This window comes from Pseudonaja textilis, chromosome Z (genome assembly GCF_049901715.1).
Source record: "Pseudonaja textilis isolate UNSWEBS1 chromosome Z, rPseTex1.2, whole genome shotgun sequence".
In the NCBI taxonomy this organism is placed as follows: domain Eukaryota; kingdom Metazoa; phylum Chordata; class Lepidosauria; order Squamata; family Elapidae; genus Pseudonaja; species Pseudonaja textilis.
The window spans coordinates 36,905,554-36,927,053 of record NC_142008.1 but is presented as its reverse complement, the minus strand read 5'-3'; the positions used below and the strand labels follow the sequence as shown (position 1 = coordinate 36,927,053).

The 21,500-nt window shown below is 41.8% G+C and overlaps 1 protein-coding gene across 3 annotated transcripts in view; it reads left to right on the top strand.

Annotated features, from left to right (window-relative positions):
• The first annotated feature begins 20,291 nt into the window (after positions 1-20,291).
• HYCC1 (hyccin PI4KA lipid kinase complex subunit 1) overlaps positions 20,292-21,500 on the top strand; it is a 51,670-nt gene continuing 50,461 nt past the window's right edge. The window contains exon 1 of one of the 3 annotated variants that reach the window (XM_087916532.1): positions 20,292-20,630. The gene's annotated coding sequence lies outside the window, so the exon portion shown is untranslated. The remainder of the gene's footprint in view (positions 20,631-21,500) is intronic. The other 2 variants (XM_087916534.1, XM_087916535.1) reach the window with 2 other exon arrangements.

Genomic DNA, 21,500 nt, shown 5'->3' with positions numbered 1-21,500 from the left:
TTGTACTATTCATCAACTATGGCTTTTAGCGTTTGCAAGGTGATTTAACAATACTTGCTAACTAAACTACAAATTAGTCAATCACATTTTAGCTTATATTATTATCGTATCGGATACTTATGGGCATATGAATAGTGAGACTACAGCCTCTTTAAGATTTAATAAGAACTAAAACATCTAAAACTACACTGTTACTACTAATATAAAATAGGATTCTTTGCTCAAAAAAAATTACCATTATGTTCAGTTAGATTTACTTCTACATAAATATGGTAACAGAATCAGTTTGGTATAGTGATTAAGACGTCAGGCTAGATTCTAGAAACTGGGAGATTCTGAGTTCTAGTCCTGCTTTAGGCACCAAGAAACCTGGTAATTTTGAGCTTTCTCCCAACCTTGGGAAAAAGGCACTATAGCAAACCACTTCTGAAAATAACTTCACCAAGAAAACTGCAGGGACTTGTCCAGAAGTTTTGTCTCCAAGAATTGAAGAAAGTTGAACAGAAAAAAAATTGTTAAGAATTTCAGAATTATACTTTTACTAATCATTATTATTGTTAATTGTTACTACCATTATTGTCAGAGCACAACATATGTACAATGAGATTGGCTGAGCCTCCCTTCGTGCATCCCCACAACACCACTCACAGTGAGGACAGAAGTCCCTAACCCAATCCCAATCTTATTACATTAAGTGACCTTGTTGCACATCACGCTGGCCCTGCAAGTCTATCATACTATGTTGAGATGAAGTTATTTTCCATTAAAAAGTCTGATAGCCCATGGGTAGAAACTGTTCTTCAGCCTGTTGGTGTGGCTGGCTGTGCTTCTATATCTCCTACCCAGTGGTAGGAGAGTGAAGAAGTGCTGACCGGGGTATGAGTAATCCCTGAGAATTTTCCCCACTCTTCTAAAGCAGCGAGCCCTAAGGATATCATCTAGTAGTATCAGGGAACAGCCCACGATGTTTTGATTACCATAGGTTTTAATTTTTAAAAGGGCTAGGTTCAGTTTTTGGAATTTGTATTTTCATTAGCAACCTAAGAAATTAGGTCATCCCTGACTACTCAGCATCCATGCTGTTGATTCCAACTGTTGCCCAACTTATCTTCAAATACTTTTCCATGCTATGACAGAACTAGTTAGACAACTTTTTCTTTCATGGAATATTAACTCAATTGAGATAGATTAGCGTTCCTGTCCATTGGAAGAGTATCAAACAGAGATTGTCTTCTTTGTGGTAAACTATTTTATCATAGAGAATGTAAAATTCTTGACTGACCTTCCACTTTGGGTGTTGCTCCCAAACAGTGGTGGGATTCAATTTTTTTTTACTACCGGTTCTGTGGGCGTGGTTTGGTTGGCATGGCAGGGGAAGGATACTGTAAAATCTCCAGTCAGAGGTGGTATTTGCCAGTTCGCCAAACTACTCAAAATTTCCACTACTGGTTCTCCAGAACTGGTCAGAACCTGCTGAATACCACCTCTGCTCCCAAAGTACATTTGTAGGATATGAGTGTATTGCATGTCATATAATATGGTGAACAATTCTTGCCTGTTCCTCAGATAAGCAGGCTTTTTGAAGATGGCAATCCAAGGAATCCTTTTCAGTTAATCTACAAGTGCCTTTTGTAAATAACCATATAATTTATTTCCCAACCTGCATTTTTTAAATTTAACATTTTAAGTTATCATCCCAAATTCTTATTAGGCCCTAATGAAAAAAGGCTTGCATAATCCAGAGAGGGAGTAGTGCAGAAATAGATATCTGCAAATCAATTTTGTATTGTTGCCAAGAAAATTACATGGGTGTGTCCATGTAATCACAAAAGCAAAGTCAACTTGAGGGAGGGTTTAGTAGAAGAAGAGCTTTTTAAGCTGAAGTCCAATATTGTGCAATGCTCTTCCAAAAGGTTTATTGTCCTTTTTCTGTGCTTTGACCAAGTGTTCATAATAATTACAAGAAACTGTTCTCAGAAGCTATAGGTAAAAATCTTTTAAAAGTCCAAGTACAGAATATTTCTACTGGATTGCCCTATCCACTTACTGACATGGAGTTGAATTCTGAAAAGGCTAGGTTCTGTTGGAAGAAACATCCTTCTGTGTTCAGTTCTAAGTGGGGAAAAAGACACTGGAAACATGGAGGCTGTTTGGAAGGTTTAATGGTGGACAGGACCACATAGCCTGGAGCTCCAGAGTGAAAAGGAAGGATGATCACATGCTTCAAGGTGAAGGAATAGATCAAGAAAGGGACTGAGGTGCTGAGAGTGTCTGGGTTTTATAGCCTTTGTTGGGATTTGAATTGGAGCTTGTATTCTGATTGATTGTCAGACTCCCATGAGGACATGTACGGGCAACTATTGAGGAAGACAAACAGACTTTTGGGTATTTCCTTCTAGTGCAAATGCTTCGTCTCACAAAACATACATACGTAGAACCTCTGGGAAAAAAGCATTCACAATATAATAGTTTACAAATAATTGTCCAATTTTATTTAGCAATATGTTTTATGTGCTTGATAAATAAATCTTGGTATGCTTCCACCAATGTTGTGGAGACAGATAATAAAATCAACTAGACCAGTGTTTTCAAACTTTAAAATGTATGAACTCTCAGATTTCCCCAGCTAGTATGGTGAACCAGACTATAATTTCATTATTGTTCTAATATCCCACCCCATTGCAGAAAATCTCTACAAATAGTTCTCAATTTATACCATTCACTAGATCATTCAAAGTTACAGCGGCACTGAAAAAAAAGTGACGTATAGCCATTTTTTACACTTACACCATTGCAGACCCCCGTGGTCATGTGATCAAAATTCAGATGCTTGGCAACTGGTTTGTATTTATTATGGTTGCAATGTCCCAAGGTCATGTGATCATCTTTTGCAACTTTTGACAAGCAAAATCAATAGGAAAGCCAAATTCACCTAACAACTGTGTTACTAACTTAACAACTGCACTTAATAACTGTGACAAGAAATATTGTAAAGTGGGGCAAAATTGACTTAACAATTGTCTTGCTTAACAATGGAAATTACCACTCTATTTTCATCGTAAGTTGAAGAGTACCTGTGTTGGATTTCAAACTTCTATTATGAATGCTGATTATAGATATAAGTTTGAAGAAAGAGAAAACTAAGAATAATTCTGGTCACAGTTTCAAGAGGATGTGATCTTAGCAACCATGACCACAGTTACAAGAAGATGTGGTCTTGCAAACAAAGGAACAACAGCAAGTATTAAAGCTTAAAATATCCAAAACATTAGCAGGTATTATGTTCTGCAGGGAAAAGCCTCAAGACCACCTCACCCGACCTAGAAAATTAGCCCACCCATGATCTAGAAAATCTCATTAGCATCCTAAAATACTGTCTCCCATATGAGGTAATTTCATCCCTTAAGGAAGGAAATTGAGACAGTAATGAAATCACCTCAGACATTGGGAGAAGGCATTAATTATATACACCTGAGCATTAAGGAGAAACCAATTATAGCACTTTGCTTGTTTCCTATGATAAACTACAAAAAGCCATATATGACTTATTGATTGTGAGTCATCTTTTTACTGTTGTGCATTGATAAAAGTGTTTTAGGTCACAGTTTCACATGTCTGGTGAATTTAATTGGGCATCATTTCTGGGCAGAGGACTATGGTCCAATCACACGAGTTTATAGATATGACAAGTTACATATTGTTTTGGGAGAAATTTCATATTTGACATTTGAATATCTATTCAGTGAGTATCTTTTGTGGTCACTTCTTCATTTCAATTAGTAAACATCTAGCATTTATTTAGTGGTTCATAGTTTGTCAACATTTAGTTCTCTGTTCCAAAAAGGTCAGCAGACATTGTGGAAATATAAATAGCAGCCTGCCAAAAGATGGTCCCAAATGGACAACAGCAGTGGCATACCCAGTCAGTGTCACTGGGAGTTGAACAGCATACAGATTTGATAGATAGATAGATAGATAGATAGATAGATAGATAGATAGATAGACAGACAGACAGACAGACAGATAGATGATAGATAAATAGCAGATGACCCAAAAGTGGCTACACCAGGGATGCCAAACTCATAGTCACGTTGTCATCACATGACATATTATGACTTCCCCCCACTTCGCTAAACCAGGCATGGGCATGGCCAGTGCATGATGCATCTGACCCGTGGGCCAGGAATTTGATAGCCCTGGCTAGAGAATGCTGTATTTTCACTTTCACATCAGGATCTGAGACCAATTTATTGCAGAACACAATTGTTAGATCTGGGAGGATGGTTCAAGAACGGAGGCAAGACTCAGATAGCAACAACAGCTCTTTATTAGTGACTTCAGATCTGAGCAAACTATCCCAGCTGCAGCAGCCCCTTATATAGGGCTGGCTGCGGCTAGGCAGCCAATGAAGGCGATTTGAGTTTGCCGCTCTTGGCAGGGCCAATCGCGGCAGCCCATTTACTGGCCAATCGCATCAGTCTATGGTGACCAATCATGATCGGCTATTCGCGGGCCAATCAGAGTTGCAGGCTTTCGAGCCTGCTAGTCTGGAACACCCCTCCCCTCTCGGTTCCGTTAAGGGGTGGAGTAATATAGTCTCGCAGGTAGGCACAATTCCAATTGTGCATGTTCAAATTCGGGTTCAGATGGACTGTTTGCTGGATCTAGCAGGAACGGTGAACCGGTGCCATGGTTAGGGCTCTCCTCTGGTGCTCCCGGGGTGATAGAGTCCTCAGCTTCGTTGCTACTGCCATGGCTCCCTGGGCTCGCTGAACCTGCCTGGCTGCCATTTCTTGGCGAAGCGTTCGACTGCCCCGGCTCAAATACAGCGGGTAAGTGTTGCAAGTTATGGTGTGGTGATCTCAGTGTTAGTTCAGAGTAAACAGGTGTTGGTTCTAATTCTGGGTTCATGGCTTCCCCTCCCCCCCTGGTGTCAAAATTAGGGTCAGGGGTGGAAGTTGTGGTTAGTCTGGAGCGTAGCTGGTCAATATGGTGTTTCCATGCTCTGCCATCAGTGGTGAGTAGACGGTAGGAGCGGGGACCCGTAAGTTGAGTCACTTGAGTGGGAATCCAGAGGGGATCCCCAGAAAAGTTTTTCACAGATACAAGGTCTCCTACCTTAAAGGCACGGTGCTTGCTGCTGGAACCCAGGGGCTTTTCCAGGGTGTAGGCAGGGTGCAAACAGTCTAGTGGTGATCTGAGTTTCCTGGCCATCAGGAGTTCAGCTGGGGTCTTGTTGGTCGTGCTGTTTGGTATGATGTGTTGCAGGAGCAGCATTCTAGTGACTTTATCGTGGATGTTACCTTGTTCCATTTTCTGCAGGGTTTTCTTTGTAAACTGAACCATTCGTTCAGCCCTGCCATTCGCCGCAGGATGAGCCGGCGATGTGAGTGCGTGTCGGATGCCTCGTTCCGCTAAATACTGTTCAAAGGCTAAGGCAGTAAATTGGGGCCCATTGTCAGAGACCAGGACATCTAGTAGGCTGTGTGTGGCAAAGAGTCTGTTCAGTTTTTTGATGACTGCCTCAGTAGTGGTTGCTTTCATTTTATTGACCTCAAGCCAGTTAGAATATGCATCTACAGTTATTAAGAAAGTGTGGCCTCTCGTAGGTCCTGCAAAGTCAATATGAATGCGAGACCAGGGACCCCTGGGTGTTTCCCTTTCTGCTGGTGGAGCTTTTGGTGGGGCTGAGTGGTTTTCCTGGCATCTGTTACAAGAGGCGACCCAGGTTTCGATTTGTTTGTCCATACCTGGCCACCAGGTGTAACTTCTTGCCAGCGCTTTCATATGCACGATGCCCGGGTGTCCATCGTGTAGCATTTGCAGGACCTTTTTTGTAACCTAGCTGGTACAACAACCCGGTCTCCCCACAAGATGCACCCTCTTTGTGAAAAAAGTTCCGTTTGTCTGTTTTTAAATGGCTTAAATATTTCCTTAGGGTCATAATCTGGCCATCCTCTCTCCACCCAGCCAAGAACTCATGCCAAACAAGAGTCTCTTTTGGTTTCAAAGGCGATGTTCTGGGCCGTTAGTGGAAGCGAGGGCATTGTCTCTATTTGAAGTACTGGGAGCATGGGAGCTGGGTCTTCCTGTGGCTCGGGTAGTGCTGAGTGACTCAAGGCATCTGCGTGAGGAATAGATTTCCCGGGCGATACTTTAATTGATAGTCGTAGGCAGCGAGAAATTCCGACCATCGCGTCATTATGGGGGAGAGAATGTGTGGAGTAGGTTTGTCGCCCGCCAGAATGCCAAGTAGTGGCTTATGATCCGTTATAATAGAAAATGGTCTCCCATAACCACAACTTCCACCCCTGACCCTAACTTTGACACCAGGGGGGGAGGGGAAGCCATGAACCCAGAATTAGAACCAACACCTGTTTACTCTGAACTAACACCGAGATCACCACACCATAACTTGCAACACTTCTCGGAAGTCCTGGACGAGGGCTGCCTCCCAGTCATCGTCTTCAGTATGATGGATGCCAGCCATTCCGATTCCTAATGGCGCGAACCACTGAAGGCCCAATAGACTTGGCCGGTCTCTGTCTACGATGGTGAGTGGTAGAATTGCATTATGTCCCTTGAAAGAGACCTGGAAATGGCGGGTACCTGCGACTGGGATCCGGTTGCCTTGATTGTCTTTCAGTATGAGTCTCTGACTGCTGAGGTCTTGGCGTCGGGTGTTGGGAATCAGCTGCTTGAGTGTTTTCCAGGATACCATGGATAGTGATGACCCAGAGTCGACTTCCATGATGCACGGTTTGTTTTCAATGGTGACCTTTACTCAAATTTTTTTAGTGTCAAGTGATGAAGCGTGGCCGATGATGATGAGTCTCCTCTCGTCTGGGTGTGCCGTTAAACCTTTGGGGTCTCCTGTACTGGTTCCACTGGTTGCTAGGGCGGTCCCTCTGTGTGGTGGAGTTGCCATCATTCCTCTTTGGGCTGCTCCCTCTCCGTCTGGGGCTGGAATTTCTCTTGTTTCTGCATACCTTCGTGATGTGCCCTCGTTTCTCGCAAAAACGACACATGGCATCTAAAAATCTGCATTCGGATCGAGGATGGTTTCTCCCACATCCGGCGCATTGGTAGTTGGATTTACGACCCCGCTGGTCCCGTTGCTCACATTCTGACCAGAGTCTGTGGACTTCTTCCTCCTTGCTGTCTGAGGATGACTCGACATCTTCATGATGGGTGGTTGATGTGTACTTATCTGGAGGTTTCCCAGCATCGTTGGTGGGTTGGTGGTTGGTTCCGCTGGTTCGACGCATTCGTGCTGCTGATTTACAAGTGGCTTCAGCTGTGGTGGCATCTGCTATGGCATCTGTAAGCGAGATGTCTCCCTTGGCCATGATCTTGCTCTGGACAGTTGGGTCTCTGAGGCCAAGGACGATGCGGTCTCTCATGGCTTCTTCGAGATTGGCGAAGCCACATAAACCGCCCAGGTTCCTCAGGTCTGCCAAAAAATCCCCAACGCTCTCACCTTCATGCTGGTCCCTCTGGTAGAACTCGTGTCTGTGAATGAGAGTTGGCACGGCTGGGGCATAATGGTTGTGCAGGATGGGAGCAAGGGTGTCCCAATCCATGGTTTTAACCTCAGCTGGCTTCGCTAAGGCTTTAGCCATCTTAAAAACGGCTGGCCTATAATGGGTTAGAAAAACGGCTCGTTTCTTGCTGGGCGTGGCATTTTTGAGGTTGTTGGACTCCAGGAACATTTGAAATCTGTCCATATATGAGTCCCAGTCCTCGCTAGCTGGATCGTATGGGGCCGGTGGTATAGCGCTGCTGGCCATGTCGCCATCGTTGCGCTCTGTCAGCCACGTGCTCCTTCAGCTAGTTCAAATCAATAGAGTTCGTTGCCTCCGCATCCCATCCTCGTCGCCAGTGTTAGATCTGGGAGGATGGTTCAAGAATGGAGGCAAGACTCAGATAGCAACAACAGCTCTTTATTAGTGACTTCAGATCTGAGCAAACTACCCCAGCCCCTTATATAGGGCTGGCTGCGGCTAGGCAGCCAATGAAGGCGATTTGAGTTTGCCGCTCTTGGCAGCCCGTTTACTGGCCAATCGCATCAGTCTATGGCGACCAATCACGATCGGCTATTCACGGGCCAATCAGAGTTGCAGGCTTTCGAGCCTGCTAGTCCAGAACACCAATAATACAAAGGAGAAAAAAAAATATTTTGTGGTTATTTGGAGTATACATATTCATACTTATTAGAATGTATAAATGATCCTTACTAGTTTAATTATATTAAATATAACTCTGCACTCCTTGACCGTTTCTAAAACTACTCTATTTTTATTTAGAGAGGCCCAGAGGTTAGAATTTTGAATCATGTATTAAAAGGACCCACCTCTCATAGTTGGAAGAGCTTAAATAAGTGATTTATAATTATATAATGGTGCATATCAAAAGAAGAGATCCATTGGCACAACAGCTAAGATGAAGATTATGGGAGTGGCAGTTATCATTGTTGGAAGAGACTAAATTATCTAGCCTGAATTTATATACTGATTTGTATTAAAAAATTATTGCCATATTAAAGCTTTATTTACAAAAATATCATTTGAGCAATATTTTATTAGGGCTACTAACATGTTTTAAAACAATGAGATTTTGAACTCTCGAAATGTATCAATATATTATACTTCTTTAGAGATTAAAAGTCGATGAAAGACATTTTAAAGTTATAACTTTTAGAATAGGAAAATCTTTAAAAAGACTACAAACATAATTAATCTGCAATAATTAGTGATTAACTTTTGAGCAGATGATCCGCTGGATAGGCATGCTACATGCTACATGCTCCAAGAGTGTTCGTGAATGGTTTCATTTCTGATTGGAGGAAAGTATCAGGTTAATTGTCAACCTTCTGGAGCCCTATGCCTTTCAACATTTTTTTATCAAAGAGTTGGTTGGTGGAGGTGAGGGGCAGTTATACAGTTGTAGGTAACATAAAACTGGGAAGGGTGGCTATTGCCTTTGTTTAAAAAAATTTTTTTTAAATGTTAGATAGGTCTGAGCACTGGGCTGAAAAGGAATGGGATGGAACTTAACTGGGAAAAATATAAAGTCCTGCAGCTGGGTAGGAAAGCATAAAGCACAAATATAGGATGACGGCAACTGGTCTTTACAATGGAACATGTGAATAGTTATGGATGTCATTGTTGATCACAGCTTTAACATGAACCAATAGGGCAGATGCTGCTAAAATGGACCAAAAGCATAAAGAAAGCTATCAAAATGGTGAAAGGTTTGGTATATATTTTACCAAAAGGAGTGTAAATGAACTATCCCCCATTTTAATGAGTGAAAGAGAAAAGAGTGAACTCCAGTTCAGATCAATCCTAGTCATGATTCCGAATACTAGCTATGGATGGATATGCTGAATCGTCCCACTTTTGTACCATATATTAAAATGCGCAAAGGATTTATCCCATCATAATCCTTAAAAATCAATGAGGGAATATTGAAAAAAAATAATGCACAAGCTTTTAAAACTGTTTGTAATATTTATTGTAAAATGTGTATAACAATAACAATGTACATTCATGAAAATATTACATTTCAGAAATATAATGTAAATGAAAAAATTTCTCAATCTGTTTTTATGTAAAACTACAGTATCATTATATATTAGAGAAATCAAACAAGTCTATAGTGGGAGATATCAGATTGTTTTTCTTAGTAAGCTTAAGAAGAAATTGTATACTGCTAATTGTTAGTACTTGTGATGTAGAGAAGAAAGATTCTTTTGTAGAAACCAATTACTATATTCAAAATTCTGAAAAGAAATATATTATTTGACCTGTTGTCCTTGATAGAAAAAAAGTAATGCCTGTCAAAATTAAAACTATTAACAATTTGATAAAATTATTTCAGGTAGACATAACAATATTTTGTCCTTCATGGGTTTTAATTAATTTCAGTTACTTACTTTACATTTTGACTTAATTACTAAGCAGGTGCTATGGTTATAATTTTCAAAATGAAAAGAATGGCTTTTATAAGAAATGTACTATAGTGATTCTTTCTAGATTTCTACCAGTTTATATGTATTTATATGTATTAAGTACAGGTGAAGCTTTACACAGAAGATATGCCCTGTTACTTATTTTAATTGATGCTTTGGATACCATAGAAAAACAACCTTGTATTCTGATATGATCATTTTTCAAGGTCTTATTATGAAGCCAAGTAATCCTTCTATTTATTTCGCCTATTTCCAAAGCTGGAAGGAGAATTTCATCTCTCCTTATCTTCTCAACAAGCTGTGGATTCAGACTAACATGTCGAAAAAGATGTCACCTGTTAAACTAAAAATGATTTTTAAAAAAATACTAATTTAATGTAATAGTATCCTACATAATTTTTTCTCGCCGTGTACATTTATGCATCTTAACTAGACTGTATTGTTTCTCTGTGTCATATATGTGGTATATGCATATTTATTTATTTATATTTTTGTCCTGTTTATTTAGTGCATATTGGAGATGGTGACCCTTTGAAAGTTGTATGCAATGAAATTTCATTTTAATATATGCCAATTAGTGTATATTTAAAGTGACAATAAAGTTATTCTATTTTAAGTCTAAGTCAGGGGGGTAAAACTCAATTTTACTGAGGGCTGCATCAGGGTTGTGTTTGACCTTGGGGGCCAGGGTAGGCTTGGCTAGCTCAACATCACTTGTGTCAGGGGTGCTTGTGGCAGCCCAAGCTCTCTGCCAGTGATGGGCTCCCGAGCTCTATTTTCACTGGTTGTGGCACCACAGGCCAATCCTTCGCTGTTTCCAAGGTGCCTGATGGGCCATATCTAAACAGCCCATGGACCAAATCCAGCCCAAAGGTCTTGAGTTTGACACGCCTAGTCTAAGTCGTTTTGCTAATACAATAGTCTAGTCAATTAACTGACTTTCTTTCAGTCCTAGGAAGGAGGCAATGGAAAACTATTCTGAAAAATCTTGCTGAGGGAATTGCAGGAATTGCCTAGGCAGTCTCCAAAAATTGGACACAACTGAATGAAAGGGGGAAAAATTGACTAAGCAGGAATTATATTTAGTTGTACAACATATATACTATAAGGCATGATCAATAAGTTACAATGTCTGGATTTAGGTGTATGCTAAGTCGAATTAAAGAAACCTTAAGGTGTCGCAAAATGTATAAGCTTCAAACTATAGATGTATTTATGTGTACATTCCAACACAAAATAGTAGAGCAATGCCAATTTAGCAAGCTAGAAAAGTCTTAGTAAAAAGGCCTGAGTAATTTTCTTTAAATTTAGAATACTTATAAACATATTGTATGAGTCTAAGAAAAACAAAGTGAACCAAGCCAGAATGTACTGTGACTTAAGCATTATATATGAATGCAGACACTTATGAGGTGTTCACCAAATAATAGATTAGGGTAATATGTGAACCTGGTCAATTTCCCTAGGGAGGGAAAATAGTGAAGGATATTGTATTAGTTAAAAATTAGGGGAGAACCACACTGATGATCCAGCAATATATAAAACAAGGCTACTTAGAATAAAAAATGCACGTGAATTATAAGTAGTATTGTACTGAATCACAATGCTGAGGTATAAAATCCTATACAGTACTTCTTGAATTATGACCATTTGTTTCATTATGGTTCACAGATACAACTGCCTTGAAAAAAATGATTTACAACTTCTTCTGGTCATCTGGATTCCCAGGAGAGAGAGAGAGAGAGCGCATTCCAGAAAAGTAAGAGACAGTCTAGTTCAGTGGTTCCCAAAGTGGGTGGTACCGCCCTCTGCGGGGGATGCCTCAGGGGGCTCTAAGAGGCGAGGGGGCTGGCAGAGGGGTGCTAAGAGGCGGCAGGGTGGCACTGGAGGAGTCCAGCCTCACCGGAAAAACCATGCGGCGGCTGGAGGTTTTTCGCAGGCAAAGGAGATCAGCGCAGCTCAGCGCTGCAGGCGTGATTCACCCTTCCCATCCCGGAAGTGCTGCCTACACTGAGCCGTGACAGGTCCCCACATGGGCCGGGTCAAGCCAGCTGTGAGGAAGGTCTCTCCAAGGAAACAAGGTAAAAGCGCATGCACTGCCTTGTAGTTGTGCTGCAGGAATTACTTAGGGTGGGCCTTTCAGCATGTTGAGTGTTCTTGGTGGAGTTGAATGTCAGGAGGTTTTGCTTGGTGGGCCAAGACCTAGAAGTTTGTGTGAACTGATGTTGAGGATTACAGGAGGTGGGACGGGCTCTGCTCGGAAGCGGCTGCTGAAGGGGGCGCTAAGAGGTGGCAGGGGGGAGTTTGAGGCACTGGCACCGCAGGCTCATCCCATTTACTGTTGCACCAGAGTGGGGCAAGGGGCTCAATGGCGTCGAATGCAGCGGCGGCAGCACATTGGGAAAGTCACTTTGGCTTTGCTCTACTTTCTCAAAGTGCCGCTGCTGTCACGTTCTGTCTGTCTGTCTGTCCATCCAAAAGGTCTGTCTGCCTGCCTGCCTGCCTTCCTGCCTACTTACCTACCTGCCTGCCTGCCTACCTACCTACTTACCAATATAGATCTATCTACCTACCTACATATCCATCCATCCATCCATCCATCCATCCATCCATCCATCCAAAAGGTCTCTGCCTGTCTGTCTTCCTGCCTACCTACCTACCTACCTACCAATATATCTACCTACCTACCTACTTATCTACCAATATATCTATCTACTTACCTACCTATCTACCTATCCATCCATCCATCCAAAAGGTCTGCCTGCCTATCTACCTACCTACCAATATATCTATCTACCTACCTACCTACCTACCTACCTACCTGTCTCTCTCTCTCTCTCTATCCATCTATCGGCACCACAGGTACATCAGGAAAGTAGAGCAAAGCCTATCAGGGAGGGAGGGAGGGGGAGACAGAGAGAGAGAGAGAGAGAGAGAGAGAGAGAGAGAGAGAGAGAGAGACCTGATGCATCAGATTGAAATGAGGCCTTTAGATTGAGGCCCTTTTCCATGTTGAAATACCTTTGGCTTCTATTAAAGGTTTTGTGGACGAAACATGGCCAAGACTATCAGGAAGCTCTCACATTTTGTTGAAGTTTTAAACAGGATCCATTGAACCAGATCTCCACCCTAAAAATTACTTTTCTCTACTGTATTACAGTGCCAATTCTGATGAAGGCAAAACCAAAATGTAGTGGTAAATTACAAGAACACACACACACACACACACACACACACACACACACACGCTCCCTTCTAACCCTGCTGGAGCAGGTGATTGGATTAGGATAGATATCTCATTATCTTTCTCCTCCCTCCTTCTTTATTTCTTTTTCTTTCTGTCCCTTCCTTCCATTCCCCCCCTTTCTTTGTCCCTTTATTGTTCTTTCCCTTTTCTCTTTCTTTTCTTCCTTCTCTCTTTCTCTCTCTCTTTCTTTTCTCTCTTTCTCTTTCTTCTTCTCAGGCTCACCCCTTTGATCTGGTACACTGCTTCACTTGGACTTGCTTGGGCAGCTCCCTCTGGTGCAGTGGGCTCAAAGGGGTGGACCTGCGGGGCTGGCACCTAGAATGTGGCAGTGGCGGCACGTTTGAAAAGTAGAGCAAAGCCAGAGGTTGGTAATTTTTGCTGCAAAGAATCACAAAAGCTTCTGGGTTGTGCACAAGAAGGGACACACATGTCAATGCAGTTCAGCAACATGAAATAAATACAAATAAAACAAATCAACAAGAATCAGCAAAGCATCTCTGATTAGATTCTATTCACTACTAGAATCTAATCAGAGATGCTTTGCCGATTGTAGTGTAATGACCTGCTCCAGCAGGGTTAGAAGAGTGTGTGTGTGTGTGTGTGTGTGTGTGTGTGTGTGTGTGCGTAGCTATGAAAACTCCAAAAACAGGTCAAGTAGCTCTGAGGCCAGTCATAAAGAACACTTGCTAAACAACCAGCTATTAAGTGAGGACCACTTGTATTTGGATTGCCAGTTACCTGGCCATGCCCACCAAACCACACCTACCTATTCATGTGACCAGCAAGCCACACCCAACCAGCAAGCCACGCCAGCTAGTCACGTGACCCGCAAGTCACACCCTCAAATTAGGTCACGCCCACAGAAATTTAAATCCCACCCCTGGGTGGGGGGCATCGAGGATTAGTTTGTAGCACCAAGGGGGTGGTGGACTGAAAAAGTTTGGGAACCACTGAGCTAGTTTGTGTGAGAGAAACAGAGTGAAGACAAACCCTCCTTATAACTTTGTTCTCTAAGTACAGATTATGTAAATTCTGTCTAATCTAGAGATGTGGAACAATAAAGAAATCTACTTGGAAAAATCACATTGTGTCATTCTTGGTTTTGGTGGGGGGACTCAAAAAAACCACTAGGCCTGCTGTCGTATGATTTGCAATTTGTGCACTTGGCAATGAGGTCACATTTATGACCTATTGCAGTGTCCTGCATTTACCATATGTGTTTATGATTTGCAAATTTCCCAGCCGGTTTCTAATAAGCAAACTTAATGAGGGAAATCAGATTTGCTTAGCAACTGCATTGTTCACTTATCAGCCACACGATTCACTTAACTATAACAATAAAATCAGGTTCAGAACAATTATATCACTTAGCGACCAAAACTCAGGTTCCAGTTGTGGGTATAAGTTAAGGATTGATTGTATAACAAGCTTACATAGAAAGGCTACAATGATAAAATAAAAATCCTTGTGTATTTTTATTGTATATAAGGTATAAAGTACCATATCATTAATTTTATATTAAATATAGAACAGCCTACAAAAAACCAGTTACTATTCCAGATGAAGAGTACAGTCCAAATTATATAGTACAGTACAAGTATTTGGAAATTCATTTCAGATAATGTGCGAAACTTTCTAGGTCAAAAAAATTCTGATCCTGTACTTTATTTCAATGATATTGGTAGAAATAAATAGTATGCTTCTATTATATGCAGCTCTTCTCCAAGATGATCTATGCCCACTAAAGCCTTTTACATAATCCAATGGTTGACCCATTGCCACTGTAATTGAGTCTTTCCATGTTGCTGTTAGTTTCCTCTTCTTTTCTTTGTCCACCTTTCCTAGTTTCGCAACAGAGCTAGGTAATCCCATAATGTGTCCAAAATATGAGGAGAACTCTGAATTAATTTGTTCTGTGATTCGTTTTATTCTTATCATCATAGTCTTGCCAAGAGTCTTTTCCAACAACAAATGCTATGTACATTATACACACGCACACACACAGAAACATGCATATGTATATGTACTGGTATATATGTTTTCTTAAGTTTTCACGGGTACTTACATGTATGGCATTCAGCTTTGTTCGGGTATTTTCCCACGTCATTGTAGTTGTGCTTTTAAAGTTATACCAATGTTTCAGCAGAATCTCATCTGCCATCATCAGGCTTCTGTAGCTGAATGCCATACTGGTATATATGTATATACCTTGATGTACTAGCTACCTAATTAGGTAATACATACCAATTCCCCTGCTTTCTGTTTTCCTCACAACAATTCTGTGAGTGGATGTTTGGGTTAAGGGAGAATGATTGGCCAAAAGTCACCTAGCCAGCTTTCGTGCCTAAGGGGGATGGTGGTGTGTAGAACTCACAATCTCGTAATATTTAGGCCGGTATCTTAACCATTACACTAAACTGTCTCTTTCTTCTCTTTTAAATCTTGCCTAAATGCTCTTAATTTTTTTTTTATCTTTTGCTTTTAGTCCTTCATTTTGTACTTTATCTTGACTAAAGACAGCAAGGCAGGCTGCATGGGTTGATTTTTACAGTGAATGCTTTTAAACATTTTTGTGGAGAGTGGGAGAAAAGAAGTAGATGAATAAGAATGACTTCATTTGACAGTTTCCAAAAACAACTGAAAACTGCCAATTATTTAGGATGTAAATATGACCTACTAAAATAAATAAATAAAAATAAAAATAAATAAAATAAATAAAATAATAAAATAAATAAAATAATAATAGTAATAGATTTTTTTTTGCATGAAGTAACATTGGAATGGGATTTGAAAACAAAGACTGAGGTCAGTTCTTTGATCTCAAAAGATTGCCAAAATACTTTTTACAACATAGTTCTTTCCTGAGGCTGCTGTTGTCCCTCCAGCAACTTTTGCTTTCCCTGGAAGGGACAAGAATCTCAGAATGAGAGCGCCTTGGAATTTTTATCTAGGCAATGCCTTTAACAATTCTGATAGTAATCTCTATTTATTATTCTTTAAAAAGTCTCTTGAGGCTTTTACACAACTATTACACCTATAGAAGCATAAACTAATGTTCAGAGAGAGCAACCTGCACTTAACAGCAATATGTATATATATATATTTTCTGAGGTTCTCGCATGGTATTTGTATGTGGATCTTTGGTTATTCGGGTTTTCTCCGCGTAAGATTGGAAGTATCTAGGCAATGTTTCGATGAAGTCTCATTCATCATCTTCAGGCTTGTGTCTTTGGCTCTGAGAAGCACAGAGCCGAGACACAAGCCTGAAGATGATGAATGAGACTTCATCAAATGTTGCCTAGATACTTCCAATCTTACACGGGAGAAAACCTGAATAACCAAAGATCCATATATATCTATATCTATATCTATCTATCTATATATTCATAGATTTTCACGGGTACAGGTACGTAGGTCTAGGTGTGTTCGGGTCTTTTCCCGTGTAAGATTAAGAGTATCTTGGCAACGTTTTGGCGAGGTCCCACTCGCCATCCTCAGGCTGGTGCTTTCAGCTTCGTGCCAGTGCAAGCAGTGCTTGCTGTTGGTATTGCTGTTGGTAAGCTGTTAGCTGTCAGTACTTTAGTCAGGGTTCATAGTTCAGTCTTTATGTATGTCTTGTCTGCCAGGCGTTTGGTTTTGGCAATTAGTGTTTTGGCCACGGAGTTCATCTGTGCTGGGTGGTGGTGGGATTGGGCATTGAGGTAGCGGTTGGTGTGTGTTTTCTTCTGGTATATGGTGTGTCCTAGTGTGCCATCTGTTTTTTTGTAGATTAGTACATCTAGGAATGATAACAAACGAACAACTACCACCCACATATTTATTTATTTATTTATTTATGGGGTTCAGCACCATTTATTAAGAAAAAGAAGTACAAGAACAGTCAAGGGAAGGAAGGTGGGAGAAGCAAAGAAAGAAGCAAAGAGGGTGTCCAGGCTGGCTGCTCTAATCCTGGACATGGGGAGGGGGCTTCCCCCAAAATGACCAGGGCAGCCAGGCCCACATGAGAAGTGCAGGACCCCCGGCTGAAGTAGAACCAGGCATCCCCAAGGGCCAAGGTGTTTGCTGGCCCCAGTGCTTTGCTGGGGGCTGCCTGGCAGGAGAGGACAAGGATGCCTGTGGCCAGCAATGCCAGCAGTCAGAAATCTCCTGCCTGAGCCATGGAAGTTCCTTTGGACCTGGCTAGTTAGGCAAAGCTTCGCTTCTCCATGGAAAGCTGTAAAAGAACCCCTTCTGGTTCTGAGCCATAGCAGGGGCAGGAAGGCAGGAGAGCCCCCTCTGCTCTCTGCCCCCAAGAAGCAGCAGCCTCATTTCCAGAAGTTTTGCTGTGAGAAATAGCACTCAGCAGGCAACGGAGGGTGGGTGAGAGGGGATTGGGCTGGGAGATAGCATGTGCATCCCTTAGGAGACCCTCCCCATGCCCCAGTAAGGCACTGAAGCAACCCAAAAGATATTTAAACACCAGCTCAAACATCATTGAAGAAAGGACTCCCTATTACTACGCAATGAAAGGCGAAGGGAATTAATTATAACTGGATTCTTCCAACAAACCAGATTGTCCTACATATTTATTGTAATTGATATAATACAGGTTTATTTTTGTCTAATAAAGAGCTAGTGTCTATAAGCCAAGTTTTCTATTCTCAACTCCACACTTACATGGAGTTTTGCTGACATTCAAATAAGCTCAATCCCTGGCACGCTGCTCAAAATGAGACTTTATCTGGCTACATTTCAAATATTTCCATTATGTGTGGGTGATAAAAACATTCACTTTTCACTCCTCCACACAAGCCAAAGTTCCTTCTGTAAGCACTAAGAACAATAAGCTGCCAACTATAAACATTGAGCATTTAGCCTTGACCAAGAGCAATTCAAATAAACTCCTAAACATAATTAATAACGAAGATTACGGATAAAGCTTTAGAGGTACAAGTGATTCATTCTTTTGGGGCACTGCCAAATCATTATACAGATGAACTATTGAGAAAATTAAGGAAGCAATAGCAAACAAATTAACAACAACAAAATAGCAGCAGAACCTCTGGTTTACTTAGTAATATATAATATCCTGCTCCGATTGTATTTTGTATTTTGACCTGAGGATTCTCAACAGAAAATTAAACAGAAGAAAGATGATGTCCAGCTCTAATACATGGATTTACAGGAAACTATTTTCAATATTTTGGATGAACCAACCACCATGTTTGTTCTGGCAAGATATTTGGGGCTTCTGTATCCTTAGGTACACAGAATCTAAGATGGACGATCCAAGTCTGTGGAATGAACTGTCAGGTGAAAACTTACATGGATGCTAACAATGGAATATTATAACAAAAGGAAATCAACTTAGTGATATATTGCATAACCCTGGAAAGCTGTCTAAACCTGTAGTGACATGAAGAAGAATCTAAGTGGCTGATCAATGTATGTACCTGAATACTTCAGGTTCTTCTTACCTTTCGGGGATGTCAAACTGGCGGTCTGTGGGCCAGATGCCTCATGTGTAGGCCACACTCACCCCAATTCCACAAATGGGAAAACGTCATGAAATATCATGTGAAGGCAATGTGACACTGCAAATTTGACACCCGTTCTTACATCTATAAATGACTCAATAAGGTACCTTAGAAGTCATACCTCTTGTTCTACTCCTTCTGGTTTACAGGTTTGTTAAACAATACAACTATTCAATTACCTTGGAATTCAGCAAATAAGAACTAATTATATATCTTACAGGATTGCTGTCCAACTTTACTCTGAATGCAATGCCAAACACCAACAAGTGAAGATTGGTAGAGTTAAAAGATTGGATTTAAATGCTAGCTTGGAAAATAGAAGAGAAAGTTTAGACCAAAGAGGATTGACCCTGTTGATCAGTGAAGTTACCCAGAAAGAATACAACACTGATGCTGGAGCTTTACAGACCTCTTCAAACGTCTCACAAAATAACAGAATTGGAAGGGACCTTGGGGGTCTTCTAGTCCAACCTACTGTTCAAATAGAAAACCCAACACCATCTAATTATTCTTTGAATATATGGATAAACACAGAACAAATCTTGATAATCACAAAAATTCAATGTGAGGCTGGGGCCATTTAGGTAAGATTATATAAATGACAGCAATATTACTGAAGAATTCCATTCCATACAATCCTCATGGTCATTTAGGGTCCAGACAAGAAATGCTGCTGGTACAGTTGTTAAACCAGGTGTAATCTGCAAATTATAGGGGCCTTAAAATACCTTTTTTCTGTTTACGATAAAATGTTCTAAGATTCTAATTTATACTAAGGATATTCCTCATCTCAAAGCACAGACTGCTGGAAAGGAAAACAAAGTTGAAGAGAACTGAAACTGTGAAACTAAGCTTGTAAGCCAGATTTTCTTGACCTAATTTTGTTCAGTTGCGCTGGATTACAATGTACACACTTCCTGAGCAGTACTTTTAATAGCAATATTGAATGGAATTGTTAGTCCATTGGGCAATGATTTTCTAACAATTTAAATCCACCTGAAGAATTAGAAGTTAACTGTTCTAGTTTCAAAAACAATATACTTGAAGGATTAAACTCATTTCTAATAGCTCTTTATTATTGTTTTAGTTAGTAAAGTTTCACACATCTGGAATCTGGAACACTTATATCTTGGAATATTTCCCATTAAACACAAAGTAGCATTTATTTCGAAGTGGACGCTGCATTGTTTCAAATATTTCGTATATGGTTGATATTTTTGTTTTCAGGAAGCCAAAGCGACTTTGGAATTAAACCTATAGTAATTAACGGAATGTAGTACAGTAATAGGGAACCCAGGCTAATAATCGCAAAATTTGTGGCCACGGAGAGGTGACGATGAGTTTCGCCCCAGCATGCCCGGATTCGCAGCAGCAGGCCGAGTGGAACTTTCACCTCTTTTAACCTCCGAACCCAATTGTAGTCTTCTATTGTCAATCAGACGCTGACAGAACAAATAAAATCCCTCCCCTCGAGCACTATCTCCAACGACGCGTCACAATTCATCTCTGTTCATGAAGCGGCGGGACCTACCCACTTTGGGAAACCACACACCAAAAAAGAAAGAAAAAAGAAAAAGGCGGGCCTCAATGGAGTTCCCTCCTCTCTAACGAATTTCTATTGGTGTCGTAACTGGTTGCGGTGTTGCTATTGGCTCTCTTTGATGGCCACTCAAATAGCGGGTTCTGCTGGGCGGGGCAGGCATCTGTCGTGCCCCGAGTCTCTCCGTCCATCAGCTCTTCTGTCTTCCTCACACTTTTGTTGGGAGCTGTAGAGCGAGTCGCGCCGAGATCGGCGACGCCAAGGGGAAAAGCAGCGAACCTGGAGGGGCGCCGTTTGGACCCAGAGGAACAGGCGTGCGGCTCTGAAGGAACTTTTTTTTTCCCTGAGAAAAGGGTAAAAAAAAAAAGCGGGGAGGGGGAATCTCTCTCTTTGTGTGCACGCTCATGTGTGGGTGCGTGTGTGTCTATGTGTCTGTGTTGGGGTTGTTGGCTGGGAACAGGAATAGCGGTTCTGTGGGCGGCGGGGTGGAAACAGCGTGTTTCTTTTCTCCTCACGGCGAGGTCGCAGCTTTGAACCCTCGTCCCCACCCAGAGAACTGGCTCCTTTCGTCGCGGCCCCGCTCCTCCCGTGCCGTTGTGTTTCCTCCCCCCACACCCCCGAGGAGAGGCGGGAGGCGGCTAGGAGCCAAGAAGCGGGGTTCAGGGCGTGTCGCGGTGACTGTCCTCCGGTCCCGATCTGGAGAGGCGACAAGTTATAGGGACAACGGAAGGCGGCCAAGCGAGTGACTGTCATGGCTCGAGCCCTTCGCGCTGAAGCGGGACTCGGTTGCAGGCTGCTAGGGAGGCGGCGAGGAAAGGGTACCGGCCAGGGTCCTGGGCGAGGCTCTTGACTCTCGGCTCGTCCGCGTCTGAAGGGTCAGGTCGGGATATTCTTGAAGCTTTTTAGATCCGCTCAGGCCTCCGAATCTGAGACGGTCCCATTCCGCTTGAGTCGCTGGAGAGGGAACTCCAGGAACTAAGTTGGGCCAAGTTCTGAGTCAAACCGGCGGCGTCGGGAGGTATCAGGTCGCCGTGCAAGCCTATGGTCTCTGCTTCTCTTACCTTTGGCCCGCGAGTTTTTCTCTGGCTTAACCAATTGCAGCAAGAATTAAAAGGGGGGGCAGAGGAAAGGAGGAGAGGGTTCTCTGGCCCTTCACCATGGAGCATTTTAAAGCTTCCACCACAACTCAAGCAACACTGCTCCCCTTGCTAATATTTAAGAGTA